The 24,226-nt window shown below is 38.2% G+C and overlaps 1 protein-coding gene across 1 annotated transcript in view; it reads left to right on the forward strand.

Moving 5' to 3' along the window:
- MDGA2 (MAM domain containing glycosylphosphatidylinositol anchor 2) overlaps positions 1-24,226 on the forward strand; it is a 1,032,115-nt gene that overhangs the window by 512,313 nt on the left and 495,576 nt on the right. The gene's annotated exons all lie outside the window — the stretch shown is intronic.

Below are 24,226 nucleotides of genomic sequence, written 5' to 3' on the forward strand. Positions count from 1 at the left end.
CTAAAATCCTCAGCAAAATATTAGCAAACTGGATCCAGCAATACATGAAAAAAATCATACATCATGATCAAGTGAGATTTATTCTGGGGAGGCATGGCTGGTACTATATTCGCAAATCAATGTGATTCATCACATAAACAAAAGGAAGGAGAAAAACGACATGATAGTTTCAATACATACAGAAAAAGGATTTGATAAAATCCAGCACCCATTTATGATCAATACTCTCAGCAAAGTGGGAATACAGGGAAAATACATCAACATGATAAAGGCCATATATGACAAACCCACAGCCAACATTATAATCAATGGACAAAAATTAAAAGCAATCCCCTTAAAATCAGGAACAGGGCAGAGGTGCCCCCTTTCACCACTCTTATTCAACATAGTACTGGAAGTCTTAGCCACAGCATTCAGACCACAAGAAGGAATAAAAGGTATCTAAATTGGAAAGGAAGTAAACTATTATTATTTACAAATGATATGATACTGTCTATAGAAAACCCTAAAGTCTCAGTCAAAAAACTACTGGACCTGATAAATGAATTCAGCAAGGTGGCAGGATATAAAATTAATACGCAGAAATCAGAGGCATTTTTATATATCAACAATTAACTGTCAGAAAGAGAAATGAAGGGAACAATCCCCTTCACTAATGCAACAATAAAATAAAGTACCTAGGAGTAAATTTAACCAAGGAGATTAAAGACTTATACTTGGAAAATTATAAAACATTGACAAAAGAAATCAAGGAAGATAACAAACAAGTGAAGCATATACCATGTTCATGAATAGGAAAAATAAACATCATTAAAATGTTTATATTACCCTAAGCAATTTATAAATTCAATGCAATACCAATTAAAATACCAATGCCATACTTCAAAGATATGGAACACATATTCCAAAAATTTATGTGGAACCAAGAAAGAACACGAATAGCCTCAGCAATCTTGAAAAAGAAGAATAAAGTGAAATTTATCACACTTCCTGATACCAAGTTATACTACAAGGCCATTATACTCAAAACATCTTGGTACTGGCATAAGAACAGGCATATAGATCAATGGAATAGATCAGAGAACCAAGAAATAAACCTGCACCTTTATGGACAATTGATATTTGACAAAGGAGGTAAGAGCATACAATGGAGTAAAGACAGCCTCTTTAATAAATGGTGTTGGGAAAATCGGACAGTTACCTGCCAAAAAATGAAACTAGACCACCAACTTACACCATTTACAAAAATAAACTCAAAATGGATAAAAAAGACAACTGTAAGTCATGAAACCATAAGCATCTTAGAAGAAAACATAGGCAGTAAGCTCTCCATCATCTCTTGCAGCAATATATTTGCCAATTTATCTCCATGGGCAAATGAAATAAAAGGCATGATAAACAAATGGACTATATCAAACTAAAAAGCTTTTGCACAGCTAAAGACTATGAACAGAATAAAAAGACAAATCACATAATGAGAGAACATATTTGACAATACGTCTGATAAGGGGTTAGTAACCAAAATTTATAAAGAACTTGTAAAACTCAGCACCAGGAAGATATAAAATCCAATCAAAGAATGGGCAGAAGAAATGAATAGACACTTCTCCAGAGAGGACATACAGATGGCCAATAGGCATATGAAAAAATGTTCAACATCACTAATCATTAGAGAAATGCATATTAAAACCACAATGAGATACGACCTCACGCCAGTCAGAATGGTGCTCATTAACAAAACAACACAGAATAAGTGCTGGCGAGGATGTGGAGAAAAGGGAACCCTCCTGCACTGCTGGTGGGAATGCAGACTGGTGCAGCCACTGTGAAAAACAGTATGGAGATTACTCAAGAAATTAATAATGGAACTGCCTTTTCACCCAGCCATCCCACTTTTAGGAATATACCCCAAGAACACCATATCACTGATTCAAAAGAAGAAATGCATTCCCATGTTTATTGAAGCATTGTTTATAATAACCAAGATCTGGAAGCAGCTGAAGTATCCGTAAGTGGACAAGTGGATTAAAAAGCAGTGGTACATATACACAATAGAATACTATTGGGCCATGAAAAAGAAGGAAATCCTACCTTTTGCGACAACATGGATGGACCTGGAAACTATTATGTTAAGTGAAATAAGCCACGCAGAGAAAGAAAAATATCATATGATGTCACTTATTTGAGGAGTCCAATGAACAATGTGAACTAAGGAATGGAATTGAGACAGAGGAGAGGTCAAAGGGACCAGAGGAGAAGAGTACAGAGGGAAAGGTGATGATAGGATGGGATAAACCTGAAGGGAAGAGGAGAGGGCATTGTGGGAAGGGGGCAATGGAGATGTTGAGAGGAATAAGAGGGAGCGGGGATACATTCGGGGTGACACTGGAATCTATGTAAACACAATAAATTAAAATCAATAAGCCTGACTGGGTGGTGGCGCAGAGGATAGAGTGTTGGACTAGGATGCAGAGGACCCAGGTTCAAAACCCCGAGGTCGCCAGCTTGAGCGTGGGCTCATCTGGTTTGAGCTAAGCTCCCCAGCTTGGATCCAAGGTCGCTGGCTCGAGCAAGGGGTTACTCAGTCTGCTATAACCCCGCGGTCAAGGCACATATGAGAAAGCAATCAATGAACAACTAAGGTGTCGCAACAAAAAACTAATAATTGATGCTTCTGATCTCTCTTCGTTCCTGTTTGTCCCTATCTATCCCTTTCTCTGACTCTCTCTCTGTCACTGTTAAAAAATAAATAAATTAATAAATTTAAAAATATTAAAAAAAGATGAAAGGGAAACAAAAAAGAAAACCATATAAAAAGATAGACACAAAAGATATAGTAAAGTTATCTTCAAAACTATTTTATTAGTTATCTTAATGTGTCAAACATACCATTGCATCCAGGAAACAAGAATAGTTTGCTTTTCAAAATAGTTAACAAGCATAATGAGTTTGTGTCAATTAAAGATCAGATAGTTGTGAGAGAGACTCAGTAGGAGGTTTGGATATTAAAGAAACCTCTCAGAAAGTAGAGCAAATAGATAATGAATTGAAAATTAGGAGACAAAAAAAATTATTCAGGAAGCTTGTCATTTGAATAATGTGAGTCCCAGAAAAAAAGTTAAAAGTAAAAGTGGAGAAAAATAATTATCAAAGGAATAAGACAAGAGACTTTCTCAGCATATAAAGGAGGAACACAGGAGAGGAACTAGTGGAAGTTGATAATGGTGCAGGGCTCTTCACAGATTACAAACTGCTGAGCGTATTTAGAAAGCAGTCTACCCAGGGTGGAAAGCTTTAAGCTCTTGGCAAGGATTTCTTCCATAAAAGGATGTGAATAAAATAATAAATGCATTTGTATATCCTGAGACAGAGAAGAATGCCAATGAGTTGAAAATGAATTAATGTCCTGACCTGTGGTGGCACAGTGGATAAAGTGTTGACCTGGAATGCTGAGGTTGCAGATTTGAAACCCTGGGCTTGCCTGGTCAAGGCACATACAGGAAGCAACTATGAGTTGATGCGTTCTGTTTCTCCCCCCTCTTTCTCTTTCTCCCTCTCTTTCATTCTTTCTCTAAAAATCCATAAATAAAATCTGAAAAATAAAAATAAAAAAGGAAAGTGAATTAATGATAACTATATAAAAAAGGGATCAGACAGAAATCACTATTCTTCAATGAAAACCAAAAGTGATGCAAGAAAAAAAAAATTACTTAGGTTACTGTATGGTCAGTAGTGAATAGCATCCACAGGGCGTAATACAATAAACACCAAATAGCGAGTAAACTAAAACGATGACTATCTGTATTTGGAAACCTAGGGGTATACGAAGCAGGCCGTGGGTCTGCGCATCCGTGGTCTTTGTGGTGGAGGTGAGCGGGGCCGAGCAGTGCAGGAGCGCTAATGTCTATATTCCACAATGGAAAGCCAGTGCAGCGTACCCCAAACAGAAAAGCATAGACAAGTATAAATATGCTATTCAGATTTATCAAAGTATAAAATATGCTAAAATGGTTGAACACTATTCACTCTGATGAGCAGGAAATTAGTTTACAGGGGTTTGGGTGGCATTTGTGTTTTGAAAACAAATCTCTTAAAATCATTTGGTGTTAAATTATTCGTATAATTTTTATAAAACAAAATTTTAAGGGAAAAATGGGTGATTTTCTACAACGTTATAATACTTGCAGATTATCGTAACTGAATTAGATTTTCAGAGCAAAATCATGAGGGAGGAATTCTTTAAACATCTCTTTTACTTCTAAAAACAGCCTTTGTGTTTTCCTGTCTTATTCAGGAATTGGAAGAAATACCACAAGTAAAGATTATAAGAATTCTACATCATTACATTTTACACTATTTGTCCCAGAATTAATTTCTTTAGGAAGTAAGGTGAGAAACACAAATATCTTTTCATAATGGGTAGGACAAGGTCTGCCACCAATGTGGTAATAGTTCTCTTGTCAACCTAAACTCACTTTAAAATGGAAACATGAGGAGGGGCATGTGGAGAGAAAAATATTTAAATATTTATATCAATATCACTTTTTGTTTAAATATGCAAAATGAATTCATGTATTAACTATATCTTTATATCTGCAACGGCCAATAGCAAATTTTTATATAAAAGATAGCTATGAAATACCAACTCATATCTCACTGTCAGTTTTCTTCTATGCCTTCTTCTCACCTTAATGGTGAGGAGACTATTTGTGCTTATTCTGTTTATCATTACACAATAATATTTTTAAGAGACCAAGGGAACCACGGATTGTTTTGGGAAGTGTACATAAAAATATTCTGGCATAGAGCCTATATTTTCAATGAATTTTTCAATGAGTTTTTCACAAGGCAGTCTTCTATACCTTTAAACGAGGTGTCATGTCACTGGAAACTGCTAGCTGGTCTTTGTGCTCCAAGCTAGACAACCCATTTGCCATGAAAATCTGGGCTCTATCTTATAGAAACTTTGAAAATCAGTATTGACATTGATACAGGAATCAAATTGAAATGACAAGGAAAACGATTCTAAACAATTGAGACAATTATATTTGTAAAGATGTAAATTAGATTCTTTTAATGAATGTTAATTGAATATTATAGATAACCAAAAATATGTTAGAACTGGAGGCCAGAGATAGGCCTTCAGAGAGCTAAGAAAGAATAGTAGAAAAGATTAGTATATAAATAAAAAAATAGCAAGAGTGTAAAACTGTTCATGTACAGTCTTAGTTATTTCCAGAAGGTGCATAGGTTCTACTGAAAATACATTGCTTTAGGGCAAATAAGAAATATCACATTAAAATTAATAGACATTTTTTCTTTATTTCTATATACTGGGCATTTGTTTATTCATTAAACTAATTTGTTATAATTCTACAGGTAGTTATTATTTTTTAAAAATATTTTGTTGAGTTTATTGGGGGGACATTGGTTAATAAAACTATACAGGTTTCAGGGCTACAATTCTACAACAGATCATCTGTACACTGCACTGTGTGTTCACCACCCCAGGTCAGGTCTCCCTCCATCACCGTCCGTCCCCCTCTACCCTCCTCCACCTCTTCCACCTCCTTTCCCTCCTTCAATCCCCACACTGTGTCTAAATTTCTTTTTGCTTAATTTCTTCACCTTTTTCACTCATCCCCCAACCCCTCTCCCCTCTAACAGCTCAAAGTATTTTTTTAAAAGCCTACTCTATGCCAAGAGTTCTGCTAGATGCCTAAGAAACTAATTAAGGAGAGAGGTATGTTTCTGCCTACTGAGGCAGAATCTGAGGTGAGAGGCAGATAAATAAAGAAGTGTATATTAGAGCGTGGTAAATGCTATCAAGGTAAAGTCATCAGGACAGAAATTGATTCTTTATAGACCTTAAATTTTAGAATTCTACAACTGTAAAGGTAGAAAGAACTGCTGTAGTCATCTAATTTCCTACAGACCAGTAAATTGAAATCCAGAGCGAATAAGAACATAGGTACAAATAGAGGCCAAAAAAAAAAAAAAATCACATGCATATTTTGGTACGCCTGCCATGTGGTGTCCAATTACCACTTGATACGGTTAGGGTGGTTGGCTCTATAAGAGTTTAATATCCCCTATGCCAGGCAGTATTTAATCAAGCCAGTCAATAAGTTTGTAATTATTGAAACAGAACTGTAAGGTCTGTGGCACAGGTTATACTCTAAATGAACAATTAATCTTTAGAAAATATTAGCAATAGTAATAGGTTATTGGAAGAAAACATTTAGTGAGTTTTACTAAGTTCCAAGGAAGCAGTAAAGATACCAAAATGAATAAGAACATTCTCTTTCATTTTCTATACCCTATCTCATATATATATTTATATATATTATATATATCTAATATATATATATATATATAAATAATCCTATGAGTGGAGTATAATTTTTTCCCACATTTTATTTTACTGGTATGAAATTGTAGGGCTTTCCCAGAATCATGAAGCAGTTTCATGGTAGAAATGGGATTTCTATCTAACATGTTTTCTTAGCAGTGTTTAATTTATTTTGTTAATTTTGTTCCCTGCCTTAAAAAAAAAAAAAAAAGTTGGACCCTGGCTAGACAGCTCAGGTGGTTACAGCATCGTCTGGAACAGAGGTTGCTGGTTCGATTCCATGTCAGGGCACATACAAGAACATCTTGATGTTCTCTCTCTCTCTCTCTCTCTCTCTCTCTCTCTCTCTTCCTCCCTTCCTTTCTTTCTCTCTAAAATCAATACAATAAAACATTTAAAAAATTGGTAGGTAACCATCACTATCTTAATTTGGTTATTAAACATCATTGTTACCCCAATGAAAAAATTTTAGGATTTTATGACTCAATGAAATTTTCTAGAAAGCAACACTATTAGAGAAAAAGAGATTGGAGAATGTCAGTGGTTTGGGAAACCCTCATACTCACTCCCCATAGGAATTTATACAAATATTTACAGGTAATTCTCAGGAGACCTAATCCTTTGGTTCAAAGACTGATCTTGAATTAAAGGAAGAATCTTTACTAACACTATTATGCCTATCTCCATTTTTTAACAAATATCAATAATTTTAAAAATATTTTTTCTTTCTTTTGACCCAAGAAGGAGTTGCTATTTTAACTGAGAAGGTAAGATTTTGTGGAGCTATTTGGGAGTGCCTCTGAGAAGAGAGCCTGAAGCAGTATGAGGATGTTTGTGTGACTATGGGAGAGATAATAACCTTAATAAGCAAGGCTGTCATGGTTTTGCCTGTCTTAAGTCCCACTTTAAAGGACACACTTAGGCCCTGGCCGGTTGGCACAGTGGTAGAGTGTCGGCCTGGCGTGCGGGAGTCCCAGGTTCAATTCCTGGCCAGGGCATAAAGGAGAAGCGCCCATCTGCTTCTCCACTCCTCCCCTTCTCCTTCCTCTCTGTTCCTCTCTTCCCCTCCCATAGCCAAGGCTCCATTGGAACAAAGTTGGTCCAGGCGCTGGGATGGCTCAGACCATCAGGTGCTAGAATGGCTCTGGTTGCAGCAGAGTGACCCCCCCCCCCCAGATGGGCAGAGCATCGATCGCCCCCTGATGGGCATGCCAGGTGGATCTCGGTTGGGCGCATGCGGGAGTCTGTCTGACTACCTCCCCGTTTCCAACTTCATAAAAATACAAAAAAATAAAATATAATAAAAATAATAAAGTACACACTTGGGTTTCCTTATATTGAATAATTAGTTATGTACTACCCTCCCCCAAGCCAGAGAAAGATTCCTAATAGTTTAGTCATACCTGTTTTAAGGAAATATTGAAATAGCGTTTTAAATGCTCAACCATGAAATATCAAGAGACTGTGAAAGCCCATTTCCTGGACTGGGCATCCCAGTCATAAGGGTTAGTAAGCAGAATTTGAAATTAATGATTTCACCAACTTTTTCTAGCTTCGAGCTTTCTTTTTTTTTTTTTCTTTTTTTTCTTTTCATTTTTCTGAAGCTGGAAACAGGGAGAGACAGTCAGACTCCCGCATGCGCCCGACCGGGATCCACCCGGCACGCCCACCAGGGGCGATGCTCTGCCCACCAGGGGGCGATGCTCTGCCCATCCTGGGCGTCGCCATGTTGCGACCAGAGCCACTCTAGCGCCTGAGGCAGAGGCCACAGAGCCATCCCCAGCGCCCGGGTCATCTTTGCTCCAATGGAGCCTTGGCTGCGGGAGGGGAAGAGAGAGACAGAGAGGAAAGCGCGGTGGAGGGGTGGAGAAGCAAATGGGCGCTTCTCCTGTGTGCCCTGGCTGGGAATCGAACCCGGGTCCTCCGCATGCTAGGCCGACGCTCTACCGCTGAGCTTCGAGCTTTCTTCAAAATCCCAATATCCCACATTCAAACATACACATACCTCTCTTCATACATCCTATGTTTACAAAATTTAGCTAATTCTGTTGAATGTCATGAAGAAAGCATCTGATTAAGCAAGTGATAATAAAGTATGAATAATTAAGTGACACCATCCTCCTTAGAGGCATTTGCTTTCAAGAAAATTGATAAGCACTCACTGCCTGGTGGACCCAGAGATCAGCAGCAATTTGGCTCAGTGTTTCTCCTCTACATTTTGCTTTCTGGGTGCTATATTCATATTTTTAATCTAAAATTTCTCACTTGTATATAATCTAAAACATGTACTATCTACCATAGCAATACTAGTTATATACTTTTGTCCATCATTTCTTTACAAATATTTCTTTTTCTTTCCACAACCAGTTAGTCAAATAAGTTTGTAAATATGATATCTATGTTTGCTCGCTTATAGTTTGCATTGGGTGTGGTTGACAGGCTGTAAGCTGGCAAAGCCCTCATAGCCTAAGGCTTAGTTTTAAGACTAAGCCTTTCCCGTCCTTCAAATACTAAGATCTTTTCAATATCCTTCTAATACTAAGATCTTCTCAAAACTAAGCTTTTTCCCACATCCTTGACGTGGCATGATAGGGAGTGGTGCACTCTTATGAGGAATCCCATGTATGCCTCTTATAAGTGGCCTTGTATCAGAGACTTATTTGTAAATTGGCTTAAAGGCTTTAATTTCTACATTATAAAATGAGGCAGACCAGAGGCACACTCTCTCAGATCCTGCCATCAGCATTGCAGAGGAGAAGCAGCCAAGATAGTGGAGTGCTGAAGGAGAAGCCAGTTTGTGCATAGTTTGTGTAAAGAGAAGGAGCTGGGGAACAAAGGTGAATAAGGCTGGTGAGGTAGAAACTTTTGATTCTAGGAATACTCAGATGAGTCAGTGGCTTTGGGAGCCCTGAATGGAAAGAAAAGTGTTTTTCCACTGTGTGTATTTACTCGCTTGCTGGGTGAGAGCTAGGATTAAAGGTAACAACCCACCAGTTCTTGGCTCCATTGTTTCATTACCATCTGTCCAAATCAAATATGAACCTGCATGAGCCAGGCAGTTGTGTTGGTGGCCACGGCTACTGGCCTTACAACCACATTTTGCTCCTTTTCATTTTTGATTTGTACCTTGGGATATTGACAGCTACATTTGATGGTCCCTTCCTTCACTTCAGCAATGCACTCTGTTTCTTAAATCCTTTTAATTAACTACTCACCCTTTATTTTAATGATGGTTATTTTATTGAATGTTTACTAACTTAAATCTCTTACAACCTTTTTCAATAAATAGAATTATGCCAACCCAATGTTATTTCTCATGCAAAATGTTTCTTACCAAGAATAGTGTCTATTTTCCCATTATTTCTGGTGAAATCACTTGTGTGTTGTCAGATATCTGAGTAGCAAGGTTACAATGACCGAATGTACCCAAGGTGTTTCAAGGACTGAAATGTGTAGAGAAAAAGATTGCTGCTATACTTCAGAACAAAATGAAAAGTGATATAAAATTTTTATATAAAGTGCATTGTTCCAAAAACAGTAGACGTACATACAGTACAAATTGTGTTTTTGAATACATGATACAATATACAGATGATGTATTATAGAGTTGTACACTTGAAACGTATATAATATTAACCAATGTCACCATAATAAATTCAATTAAAATTTTTTTAAAAAAATTTTGCTTATAAAGAAAAAACTTTGTAAGGCCAGGGGCCACCACCACCATCATAGCCATTCATATACAGGTTCTTATTGATTTTGGGCAGACGGTAATGAAACAACAGAGCCAAGAAATGGTGGGCCATTTTCTTTATTTCTAGCCTCGCATTCGGCAAATGAGTAAAAACAAACACACAGGCACCAAAACCCATTTGCACATTCTCTGGTACCACAACCAGGAGACTCTTACTAGTTTTCCTAGAACCAAAGGCCCCCACCAGTTCTCAGCGGAGCTCACAAAGCCCCTCACCTCTGTTCCCCTTCAGCACCCCTCCATCTTGGCTGCCTGCTTCCTCTGCAACTATGTGGCCTCTCTCCCTGCAACAACCTGGTCTCCTCTTAAAATGGCCTCCTAGCTCCTCCTTTGAAAACTTTTCAGCGGGACAACCCCTCCTCTAGCACATATTAGCATAACCAATCCCCTTCTCAAGCATGAAGGTAATTAGCCGTATCACCTAGGTGAGGGCCATTCACATGGGCAGCACTATTTTTAACAATAAAAGTGAGCAAAACCGGAAAATACAGATTTTACAAACTTATTTTCCCAAAAAATTTCATTAATAAAAACGTTTATTAAAATAGTGACTTTTTAGGCAGATAATTTAAAGTACCGTAATCTGATTTGTTAAGCTTTGAATACATTTTTTCCTCCTCAGGAAATTAATTTTATTACAGAAATAACAAAATAGTCATTTGATTTACAGATCCTTTTGGTGCATGTTTCCTTAAAATATTAAAAATGAACAAACATCCTCCTTAATTAAAATTGTATGTCCAGTATCTGTTTTATATAATAGAAGCTTTTTTATGTTTCACATTGAATTGATCAAAGCATATTGCTTGCCTTTTTCTGTGCAAAGACTTCTTGTTGAAAAGGCTGATTTTTCTCATCAAAGAAAGATTATAAATCATTTTATACAATGTGCAGTGATTTATGTTATTTATGGTAAGATAGAAGCCTTCCTGAAACATTTATGATTAAAATAATGATGCTTTTCTTCATCTCAGTGATACTAGTCCATGAAACTAATGCTGTGTATAGAGCTTGTCCATAGCTTAATTGAACATTTATTGGGCCCATTTCTATACATTTGGTTTCATATAGATTCTTTTCTCCAGAATCACAGGGAAGGCTTTGTTTCACCAACCATGTGCAGCTCCCAATTAGGTGTTTGAGAAAATGTTGGGTGATCGCAATAGTTAATAGCACTCAAATTTGTGGCAGATAATGCTTTGATAGTATGATTGCCAGGGAGCATGGGGTTCTTCCATCGAATTGCAAGAAAAGGATCTTGGGGACCCACTCATGGGAGGACGAGGTGTGGTGGTGAGATTTATCGGAGCTAGAGCAAACACAAAGGACTGTACCTGGGTGCCCAGTGTCTCACCCAGGACCACGTGGCTTAGCTCCGCCCCGCTGTGGAAGAAGTCCACCCTTGTCTTCACCAAGCCTGGAAGAAGGGCCAGAGTCCAGAGATGTGCCACTACACAGCATCATCAGGCCTAGGAAGCTTGTAGTTCAGCTTCATGACAAAGCTGAGTTCAGCTCAGTCCCTGTCCACATCTAGCTAGCTTATTCTCGATTTCGGGCTGCATCAGCTGGTGCTACGTTTCTGCACACAGGCCAGTGTGTGAGGCCTGCCCTGCTGCTACGCCTGCACGGCTGCAATGGACCCACCTTGGAGCCCCGTAGCTGCTATGAGAGAGAACATGGGAATTGAATGGGCAAGCACAAGAACTAACCTTTGATTATATTACCTCCGGCTTTCTTTCTCACTAACCAATCTCTTAACTGGCTCTTTGTGGGCTTGTGCTGGGTCCTCCCCCATCAAGTCTCTTTCCTACATCTGGGTTTTCATGCCCTCTTCAGATCTGATCTTTTCCCCAGGCTATTTACTTCCCCTTTCCAGTTGTCATCTGGGCTTCTACTGTTCGTCTCCAGCAAAGGAATTTTCCCTTTGTTATTTATCCCTCCCTTCTCCTAATTATTCCACTTACTGAACAGGTTGCACCTGGGAAAGATTGAAAAGCTGATCTTCTGGGAATTAAGTTCTTTTTGGCAGAGGATGTGGCAGTCCCTGGGGTCTGAAGCTGTAACTTCCAGACTTACTCAGGCCCAGGGAGTCCAGCTCCCTTCTCTTTGTTAACTCCTAGCTGCCTACGCTAGCATTATTCCTAGAAAACCTGCTATGGTACTGAAACCTTTGGTGAAGAATAGATTATCGCAGAGCTGATAATTTTATTCACATCAAAAATATAAATGCGGCCCTGGACGGTTGGCTCAGCGGTAGAGCGTCGGCCTGGCGTGCGGGGAACCCGGGTTCGATTCCCGGCCAGGGCACATAGGAGAGGCACCCATTTGCTTCTCCACCCCCACCCCCTCCTTCCTCTCTGTCTCTCTCTTCCCCTCCCACAGCCAAGGCTCCATTGGAGCAAAGATGGCCTGGGCGCTGGGGATGGCTCCTTCGCCTCTGCCCCAGGTGCTAGAGTGGCTCTGGTCACGGCAGAGCGACACCCCGGAGGGGCAGAGCATCGCCCCCTGGTGGGCAGAGCGTGGCCCCTGGTGGGCGTGCCGGGTGGATCCCGGTCAGGCGCATGCGGGAGTCTGTCTGACTGTCTCTCCCCGTTTCCAGCTTCAGAAAAAAAAAAGAAAAAAAAAAAAAGAAAAAAATATAAATGCCGTTTTTTACTTTGGACTTTCTATCTCTTAGCTCATCTTTACTTTCCATTTATTTGAAAATATTCTTCTAAATTTTTCTGTATTATGTACAGTTCTCTGAATTAGTCACATTTTGCTAAAAAAAAAGAGGTTTTTGTTTATGTTTTATTTTGTTTTTACCTCCATAGATGTGGAGAAATTAACAGAATACTTTTTTTAAATTTTTCATTCTTTTTTAAAATTTACTCATTTTAGAGAGGGGGGGGAGAGAGAGAGAGGAACAGAGAGAGAAAGAGAGACAGAGACAGATAACGAGACTGGGGAGGAGCAGGAAGTATCAACTCCCATAGGTACCTTGACCAGGCAAGCCAGTTGTATCTAACGGGCGACCTCAGCATTCCAGGTCAACGCTTTATCCACTGTGCCACCACAGGTCAGGCATATTTTCTTTTTGTTACCGACCTTTCACTTTATTTTCTTCCTAAAACTGCTGAGCTTTAGAGTCTTTTCACAAAACTTCTGTGAACCAAATGCCCTTCTGGGAACACGGTGTTTTCATATTTATTAGGAGAGGTCTATAGGGTAACTTAAACCACAAACATTTTAATTAATAATGTTGATATTTTTATTATTGCTGAATGGGTAACCTGGTTTATTGTGTTTTTTTGTTTGGTTGGTTTTTTTGTGTGTGAGCATATAAGAAGTTGAGTTTCTTAAGTAGACAACAGCTTTCCTTCAGAATTACATGGGTGTTAATGAGGTGGTTTATACTTTGTAATGATTACCCAGGGAGCTGTAAAGAAAAGCAGCTGGATGCCATAGGAACAGAGGTGAGCATTTAGCACCTACCAAGTGTGAGCCACTATTTTCGTTCTGAGATAGGCAATGAAGACAACCTACCAGGTCCCAGGCTTCATGGAGTTTATATTTTGGGTGGGTGGGGGAGAGGGGATTCATTTATATAAATTTATTTAATTATCTAAATTATTTATTTATATATAAATCATAATATATAGTATTTCTATGTAATTATATAAATATATCCATAATAATTAATTATTTATTTATATAAATAAATTCCTATATATTCAGGTCTCTGGTATTCACTAAGTACCCTGAAGGAGGCTATACTAGATAAAGTGATTGAGAATAACAAAAAGTACTATGTTATATCAGCGACAGGGAATGCTACAAAGAGGAAATGGCCTTTAAGCAGAGCCATGAGTGAAGTTAGGAGGAAAGAGGACAAACAGCAAATGCAAAAGGCCCTGAAGCAAGAGGAGGAGGGGTGTTTGAAGAAGAAGGTCAGTGTGGCTGGAGGGCAGGGACTACTGGGGGATTTGACTTGAGAGGATAGAAATGGGGCCTGATGGGTGGAGTTGAGTTCTGTCTTACTGGCAATGGGAAGCCAAAGAAGGGTTGATGCAGAGGTGATATGAATTTGTTTTGTGTTTTAAGAGGATCACTTTGCCTGCAATTTGGGAAGTAATTTAGAAGGATTGAAAATGGAAGTCAGGTGCTCAGTTCAGGGAGAGGACAGTGACATTGGCTAGGGTGTTGATGCGTGGAGTTGAGAAGGGAGTAGATCAAATATATTTTATTTTTCATATTTTTTTTAGTGAGAGAGACAGACAGACAGGGACAGACAGGAAAGGAGAGAGATGAGACACATCAGCTCATAGTTGTGGCTTAGTTATTCATTGATTGCTTTCTTATATGTTCCTTGACCAGAGGGCACCAGCCAAGCCAGTGACTTCTTGCTCAAGCCAGTGACACCTTGCTCAAGTCAGTGACCTTGGGTTCAAGGTAACAACCATGGGCTCAAGCCAGTGACCTAGGGGTCATGGTTATGATCCCATGCTCAAGCCATCGCTCAAGCTAGCAACCTTGGGGTTTCGAAGCCGGGTCCTCAGCATCCCAGGACAGTGCTCTATCCACTGTGCCACCGCCTGATCAGGCTTAAATATGTTTTGAGTGAAAGTTTTGTTGGTAGATTGTATAGAAGGGTGAGAAAATGAGCAAGCATAGGTAAAGATGATCCAAGAATTTGTTCAGAGGAACTAGCTGAACAGACAGTTTTACATACATAGATAAGGATTTTTGATTGACTAATTTTTGGACAAACTTCAAGGACATCTAAATCCAATTATCAACAGAGATATTTGCGTACCAGATCTTTGGCTTCTCATATTTTTTGTGGTACAGAGTGATAATCTGACTCATTACATAAAGAATGTCTTGATTCTTGTTTCCATTTCACCCCAAGTTGTAATGAATGGAGAGAAATATCATTTTTACGTATAAAATCGTGTTTACAAGCCCTTCTCTTCCTCACTACATTGTCTCAGGTGAGTTTGGGGCTGTAAGGGAAAGCTTGAGATAAGTAAGGCCTGAGAGGCCTGGGTGAAATGTGGGGAGTAAGTGTTGCAAAAACAGTTGATTATATATTAGAAATTAGTCCTCAATTTGCTAATTTGGCTTGTTTTCTATTATCAGAGAACTAAGGTGTTTGAGATATCAGAACTTAACTTTCTTGGATCAAGCCAATAAATGTGACCTTTTCTTTGCAAAACTACCCTTTTCATGCACCAGATTTTTTGGCATTCTGAGTTAATAATAAGTCTGTCTACATGAGATTTAGGTTATGGGAAAGAGAAAGCTAGCCTTACTCTAGGGGAGGCAATAGCTATTTTTATATAAACTGAATACTGTAAGTGCTGCATATTCAAGATATTTGCACTAGTAAGTTATGTCAAGAGGTAACTCAATAACAAATTTCTAAGAACTGGGTCAGAGGGAAAGATTAAATCCATTCTTTGCAAGTTTTGCACACAAAGTCAAAGAGTTCATTTTCTTGAAGACTCTCCTTTGTACTTTATGGCCTGGCCCAGGAAAAATTTTTCTTGGCATATTAGCTTTCCCTCCCCCCCCACAAAAGCTGATACTACATATTAACTTGTTTTTAATATTTTCAAAAAGTTGACTATTGGATATTGTTGGGAAAACAAGTGTGTAACAAATGTTTTTTAGGTTTGCTCAATTAGGGCAGGGCCATGTGTGTATAGTCTGTGGCAGTGGTCCCCAACCTTTTTTGGGCCACGGACCAGTTTAATGTCAGAAAATATTTTCACGGACCGGCCTTTAGGGTGGGACGGATAAATGTATCACGTGACTGAGACAAGTATCAAGAGTGAGTCTTAGACGGATGTAACAGACGGAATCTGGTCATTTTTAAAAAATAAAACATCGTTCAGATTTAAATATAAATACAATGGAAATAATGTAAGTTATTTATTCTTTCTCTGCAGACTGTTACCTGTCTGCTGCCCAGGGGTTGGGGACCACTGGTCTATGGAAGGCTGTAGGTGTTTGCCCTCAGGGTGGCAGATTGCAAATTGCAGACTGCTTGGAGGGGCTACTGTTTGCTGGAGAAAGCGTTTTCCCCCCCAGCCTGTTTTGCTGGGAGAGTTGAGAGAGAGAGAGAGAGAACTGAGGGTCTTGGGAGCCCTGCCTATTTGCACATTGTTGGGCAAATGAGTTTGTAAAATTTGTTTTTTTTTGAGTTTGCTCACTTTTATTGTTATAAAATGGTGCTGGGCAGCACCAGATATATGTGGACTGTGAAACTGTAAATTATCTTCCTGCTTGGGAAGGGCCATAGTTTTGCAAATGCTTGATGGAGGAGGGGTGTTTGTGGACTCAGGTAGTTGTGCAAAGAAGGAAGCCGTGTCTGCAGAGTGAGAGAGGAGAGAATGCAAATGCTGAAGAAGAAGCCATGTTGCAGTGAAAGAGAAGATGTGCAGATGGGGAACCAGAGTGAGGGGCTTTGCGAGCTCCACTGAGACAGGTGGGGCCTTTGACAGAGGAGCCAGAGAAGATGCTCCTGGTTGTGGAACCGGGAGGAAGTGTTTTCCCTGTGTGTTTCCTGGTCGGCCAGTGTGAGACCTTAATAAAGGAATGGCCCACCATTTTTTGGCTCCACTGTTTCCTTACCCTCTGTATGAATCCAGTGGGAACCTGAACCTGCATGGCCACAACAGCAATGGCCCCTGTGGGCCACCCTTACGGGACTTTAATAAACGGAATGGTCCACCATCCTTCGTCTCCATAGTTCCTTTACTTTCTTGTCTGAATCTAATATGAACTTGCATGGCCTGATGGCCACTGGCCTTACAGGTATTTTAACACTTTGCTAATGTGGATAAAGTCACTATATCCTTTTATTATCCTCTGCAAAAGCATTGAAGAGGCTATTCATTTCATCTAACCATTATCAATGGGATGCATCATTAATCCTTACCTAGCAGCTAGGGAGGCATTTGAGAAGACATCATTACCTGTTGGTCAAATAAATTTGTAAATATGATGTATATGTTTGCTCGCTTATAGTTTGCATTGGGTGTTGAAGAAAGGCTGTAAGCTGGCGAAGTTCTTATAGCCTAAGGCTTAGTTTTAAGACTAAGCCTTTCCCACTGTTTTAATTCTAAGATCTTTTCAAAACTAAGCTTTTCCCCACACCTTTGACTGTTGCATGATGGGGGTGGGGGTGATGCACTCTTATGAGGAACCCATTTATGCCTCAGATAGGTGGCTTTGTATCAGAGGCTTCCTTATTTGTATATTAGCTTAAAGGCTTTAATTTTCTATACTATAAAATAAAGCATACTGGGGGCTCGCTCCCTCTCAGTTCCTGCCATAAGTATTGCAGAGGAGAGGCAGCCAAGATGGCGGAGTGCTGAAGGAGAAGCCAGTTTGTACAGAGTTTCCACATAGAGAAGGAGATGGGGAACAAAGGTGAATAAGGCTGGTGACACCTTTGATTCTAGGAAAACTCAGATGAGTCAAGGGCTTTGGGATCCCTGAATGTAAAGGGGGGTTTTCCCACTGTGTGTATTTTTTGCCCGCTGGGTGCAAGCTAAGATTAAAGGTAATGGCCCACCAGTTCTTGGCTCCATTGTTTCATTACCATCTGTCTGAATTAAATACGAACCCTCATGGGCCAGGTGGCTCTGATAATGGCCACGACTACTGGCATTACGTTACCCAACTCATTATTTATTGTTTTTACAAAATGTAAGGGGAAAAGCATCCTTTCTATTCAACCATCCCAGAAAAAGCATATGATTCTCAAATCTCCATCAGTATTATCCATTTATGACTTTCCTCAAACACTAACTGCTTCTAAACATTTCCTGCTACAGTTAATTGTGTCCTTCAGCTTTGTTTTTTGGAACACCTTTGTAATAACTACAGGTCTCCCCATAGTTGAGTTTTCTCTTGTAACACCATTTTCTCTGTACCATTGATTCTTCACTCTTTTCTTTTTTTTTTTTTTTTTTACTCTTGGACCCAGGTATTGACTTGATAAAGTCCTTGATACCCAAAGCCACTTCTAGGCCTTCATATCTGGCTTGAGACCAGGTGATGAAGCTTAGAAACATTAGTTCTTGTTGTGAATCAAAACAATTAGGAAGCAGAAGACAGGAGGGGATAGGACTGATAAATTGCTCTCTGTTTCTCCTCTCAGAGAACCACAGTGAAAATATGTTTCCTCTTTGCAAAGCTTCCAGGTAATCCTGCATACAGCAAAAAGACACATCACAAAAGCCATGTCCTTGCATTGCCACACATCTTTTCTTATCTCAGTTGCCCCTTCCCACCTTATTTCCTCAACTTCATTTCCCTTGGTTTGCACCTCCCAAAGAAGCTGTCAATGCTCTAATCCTTGCCTCTGGCTCTGCTGTTTTCAAAAGGTCCAGTCTAAGGAAGATAGGTGGTATTAATAATCTAGTCACTTAGTGAAGATTATGGGGAATAGAAAGGTTTATATGATCTCTTTCTGTCTACATTCTTTGAGTTGCTATCAGTTGTTCACATTATTCTTTCTATGATTAGTTCTGAAGAGCAAACAAAAGAAAAGTCATTTTTTCAGAAGACCTAGAAATATCATATTTCCTTATAAATGAATACATTAAGTAAGTGTCAAATAATGGTGAGATTTCACTAATAGGCACTTTGGCATGCCATAGTGTGTAATAAAGCAAAAGTTACTCTGTGGCCTGATATGGACATGTAAGTTTTATGTCATTATCTTTTCTTTATTTCCTGCCCAGATTTTAAGTTATTTTTGGAAAGTAAGCAGTATGAAAATGGAATTATAAGTGATGCTGGAGCCTTTATCTTTCAGATACTTAATATCATGAACTCTTTTAAAATCAATGAAGTAATGAAGATTTTGATCATTTTAATATAGTCTATATTTATATAATTAGATATCATAGTTATATGTTTAGATGATTACACATAGGAACACTAATTTCCTACTTATAGACAATTAAGATAACCAAGTAAATATACAGTAATTGCCTGAAGTGAAAAAAATCAAATAAATATTTTCATCAAATGAATGTTAGAGAAAAATAAAACTACATATCTGTTTAAAATACCATTTGATAAAATCTAGCATTATCTATTTACTAGATTTCTTATGTGAATTATATTTATTTTTTAGTGAGACCTGTAACAAGATTACATGTGTCATCATAAGAAATTTTCAAACGTATAAGACTTTTTTAAGAGTTTATTTGAGCTGAACTCTACAATTGCTGGAAAGCAAAATTGGAACGGATTGATAAAGTACTCCAGAAAATGGCAGTTTCACCATTTATTTTATACAGAGATATTAGGGGGTTATATGAAATTGATTGATCTGGTGATAGATTAGGGAGGAGAGAGAAAGCAAAACTGGGAAATCTCTGGGATTGGATAAAAATTACTGTACTGAAACTTTTATTACTTAAGCAGGAATAAGATAGTTCACGGTTAATTAACTTGATGACAGTAACAATGAGAGGATTGTGGTTCCTGCTCTGGTGGGGTGGCTGCACCCTGAGGTGGGCAGGAAAAGAAGACCTGACCCTTACATTTCAAAGGCATGTTATCAGGTACATTATTGTAGGTGCAAAAGGCAACAGACAGGCTTCAAAGCAATCATTGAGCTTCATTCAGATAAAGAATAACTCCCTAGGACATGACTACCCACAACAAACCGCTTTCAGTAAAAATGTTTTAATTTCAGACCATCCTGTGTGGTTACTTTAGGCTCCCGAGTCTGTAAGGACACCATGTAGGCTTTCCTAGAGCTTGTCAGGTTCAGCACGTGACCCCATTTTTGTCCACACATGAAATAATGATTGAATAAGTTTATGAGAAAATTCTTTTCTTGAGGTGTCATGTTAGCATCACGAATAGTATATCACTTCCTATTGCCTCATACATTTAGCATACATTGATCTCTTTTTGGGTTTTGTGTCCTCAGCATTTGCCATTGCCAGGAAGTATTGCCTGAGTATATTTGATATCTTGGGACTTCTTGGCATTAGGCTTAGTTTATTATGTTGGTGGGCCCAGAGTAGTTAACACTCTGAAAGTCTGAGAACTGACGGGTAGTTTCTTGGGGCGTTTTATAGTCACACAGTTACTGTGCAAGAAGCAAGTGGGTGGGTTTACAGAGGCAAGAAGAAACAAAAAAACCAAAAGTGGTATTGCCAGAAATGGAGCAGTCATGTCAGCAACACTAACAGCCATGCCATTGTAACATGTCAGTAACAGCCCTATCAGGAACAGTCATGTCCGCAAAAATCACTATCAGCCACACCAGTTTCACCAGACACCTCTGGAAAAGAAAGAATGTCGATTTCAGGATTGCAATGGAACAGCCATATCAATAGAAGTAATATGGATTGATATACGTTTGGAATAATAAGATCATAGATCTTTATAGTTTTTTTTGCTTAAAGAATGCAATATATGGAAAGCACTGATGAAATTGAAGTTTCCGGTATATCCAAACCTTAATTGGTGGTATTTATAATCTACCTCACGCTACTTAACGCTTTTACTATTATATTACAGGACTTATGAATATAGTTTCATAGATATGCATGTATATAATAAAATATGAATTATATATTGAATATATATTTATATCATATATTTTTATACATATATTTATATACATTATTGGGGCAATATTCAGTAATTATGGGAGACTGGCTATTGTATCTTAGTCACTTATGTGATTTTGGTTTTGTTATTTAAATGTATAAAATGAAGTTAGTAAAAAGAAAAAGATATTTAAATAAAATACTTTCAATGCTGTGTGTATTGGTTTATATTTGAACTGATCAGATAGACCAAAACATTTTGGGGGTTACCTTTCATTCTCAGGGGTGATAGGCTGATCTAATTTCATCTGTGTCACCTATTTTCCAAAAGGACATGAATACCAAGTATGGAGTCCTGGTGAGTCCATTGGAAAAGGCGCTACTTAATGATTTTATAAAGGTTTGAATTTCCCCAACCCTAGGGGTAGGAGTGAAATGTCCTCAGAAATTTCTTAGTGTGAGTCTCAGTTAAAAGGCATGTATGATGTTAGGTCAGTCTTCTGCCTTTTAGAAAAGGAACATTAAATGGCTCCTTTGATAAACTTTAAAGAAATGTAGTTTTTCTGTGCTTCATATTACAATTTCCAGAGCAGCCTCTTGTTTGTATTTCATGATTGGCAATCTCTCATTTGTACTCATTTGTGTCTTGTGGAGAGTTTTCAAACAGTGAGACAGATTTAACAAAGTGACAGTTGAGGCCAAAAACTGTAAAGTATGACTTTCTTCCTCTTAAAATTAAGGCAAATACACTGATGCAAATGAAATCTATTTCTTCACATTTGCTGGCTTGAAACTAAGTTGGTGGAGGGGGGATAAAAAAATCTTTATGGTAAGCATTGTATTTATGACATACATTGTGATATATCACTTAGATAATAAATATTTCATTTATATTTTACCTGAAATATAGTTTAGTCTTTCATATGCAGTTGGTTCTACATCTTGTGAAATAGACATTCATTTGTATCTTGATGAATTTATGTCTGAATTAAACTAAGTACGTATTCATGAGTTCCTGTGTAGCTATTGATGTTTACAGGGATAGATAAACTTGCAACATAATTTACTGTGAAACAGGAAATGTTTAGTTTTAAAGTTTATAAAATAATTCATGGAAATTAAGTACACTGATATCCTAAATACTGAGTAGGAAGCTCTTTTATAATAGTGCTTACTAAACTCAGTTGAAGACACACTCAAGTTTTTATGCGTCATGCAAAGTAGTGTCTGCATATTCATATACAGCTCCTTATAATGTTTCTACTTAGCAGGATATGGCTTCTGATCATTTATATCCTATTAATGGGGCCACTTCTCTCTTTAGTTACCAGTGGTGACTTATTCTCCCTCATCGCTCTTCTGCTCATTAAAATTATACTATTGGAAAACATCATTTAAACTTAAAAATTGATAATACTTAGGTAACCAAAATTTTGTGTCAATATATTAGTTGCAGTGGACAGTTGGATGTGATGATGCTCGTTTATACTGGTGGAATCTATGTTGTAGTTGCTGGCAAATACTAGCACAGGTTCCAAGGAAATGGGATGCATTTGGAAAATGAAGGCCCTGGAGTTAACCTTATACTTTTACTCGGTGGGGCTTGGCATTGAAGGAGAGGCTCATGAAGGGTTTATCAGGAAGAAAAGGGGTTTATCAGTCACAGTTCAAGTACGGATAACAGAATCTAGTCTAGCTAAGTTAAGTATAAATGGATTAATCTAGATAATTCCTTATAAAATTCATAATAAAAGCTGCAGGAGAAGATCCCAGCTTTGGGACTATGGGAATGAGTCACAAAATAACACCACAGCCTTTGCCCTCAGAAGGAATTGCTTTCTCTGTTAGAATCACAAAGTGACTTCACCAACCAGCAGCTTCTAAAACAAAGTGCCTTATTTGTGAGCTAGGCCATGAGTCCATTCCCAAAGCCTTGCTTCTGCTTCATAACCATGCGAACTGTAATTCTCACCTAGAAAAATGAATTCCTTACAAAATGCCTCTCTCCCCACTTAACTTGTTTCTGAATTGTTACTGATAAAACCCAAGTTCTGCCTGTAACTTTAGTACTACATGGGAACCTGGTAAATGTAGTTTTTATCTTTCTGGTCATCCTGTAAATTTCCTGTTATTTGTGGAAACCACTGTTTTAGCTTCTTTGTAGACCTTTTCTTTTAATTTTAAGAATTCTTTCTTTGCTCAGAAGACAAATTCATATTCCCTTTCCTCTTTTTTTTTTTTCTTTCAGGAACAGTCAATCCCAAGAATCCCAAGGTGATATTATACAGGATAATTTTGTGCTTTATCCTTCATCTCCACATTTCAATTAGGAAAAAAATTCTAGTAGAAATATACATATAAACAGAAAATGTTACAATGGGTCAGTAAGGTTGTATAATGTGTGCTCTGGGTGGCCATCCATTTTCTCTTGCTCTTGGAGAAAGTTTCTCTGAACGAACCTGAATGAAATCCACCAGAGTTTGTTTTTGTTAATGACACCAGAATGAGACTAAAAACAGACTGTGACTTTGGATAAAGTGAGACTTCAGTTCTAGCTCCTCCATTTTCAAGTTGGGGGAAATCATTCTGCTGTCTTTAGTGTCAGTTTCTCATTGTAAATTGGACATACAGCATCTAATTGATATGATTTTTATGGTGATTACATGAGATACCATATTAAAGTATTTACCAGGGTCAGCCATTAATAAATATTGGTTATGTTTAGTAGAAATAGAGATGCTTTGTTAAAATCCCAAAGCCAATTGTATGGTCTTGGGAAAGTTAATTAACACTTTTGAATCTCAGTTTAATCATCTATAAATTGAGAATAATAACATTTACTTGTAGGACTGTTATAAAGACAATTGTGCAAAGTGCCTAGTACAAAATCCAACACAATATTAGTTCCTATGTCTTTACTTTCTAAGCTTTATTCGAAACTGCATTCTTTTTTTATTTGAAACATATGTCCTTCTTTTTTGAGGGACAGGAAGAGAGAAAGAGAGAAAGAGAGAGAGACGGAGAGAGAGAGGAGCGTTAATTCGTTGTTCCACGTTAGTTGTGCAGCCATTGATTGCTGCTCATATGTGCCTCTACTGGAGTGGGATCGGTGACATCAGAATCAAACCAATGACCTTGGGTTTTGAACCAGAAATTTCAGGGTTCCAGGTTGACCCTCTATCCACTGTGCTACCACCAATCAAGTTAAATATAAATTCTTTCAATGTTTGACTCTGGCACTAATCTAGTGAGCTGAAGATTTTCAACTGTGTGCAATATTAGCACACTGTTAATACTTTCTGATAGATGGGTCCTGAAATTGGGCCATGTGCTTGAACATGTAAAATGGACCACTCATGTATGTTATTTCTGATGCCTTTGTTTAGTTCTTTTATGTCTTCTTGTTGATAGCTTTCAATCAACTGGATGTTGAATTGAGTGTTTGTTCAATTTGATGGCCTCTGAGCACAGGTCATTTGTACCTCTGAATGTTGCAAGATGCTCATTAAATGTGTTATTGTTCTTGTTTTTTAAAAAGTTGCTCAA

This window comes from Saccopteryx bilineata, chromosome 4, assembly GCF_036850765.1.
Source record: "Saccopteryx bilineata isolate mSacBil1 chromosome 4, mSacBil1_pri_phased_curated, whole genome shotgun sequence".
NCBI lineage: Eukaryota > Metazoa > Chordata > Mammalia > Chiroptera > Emballonuridae > Saccopteryx > Saccopteryx bilineata.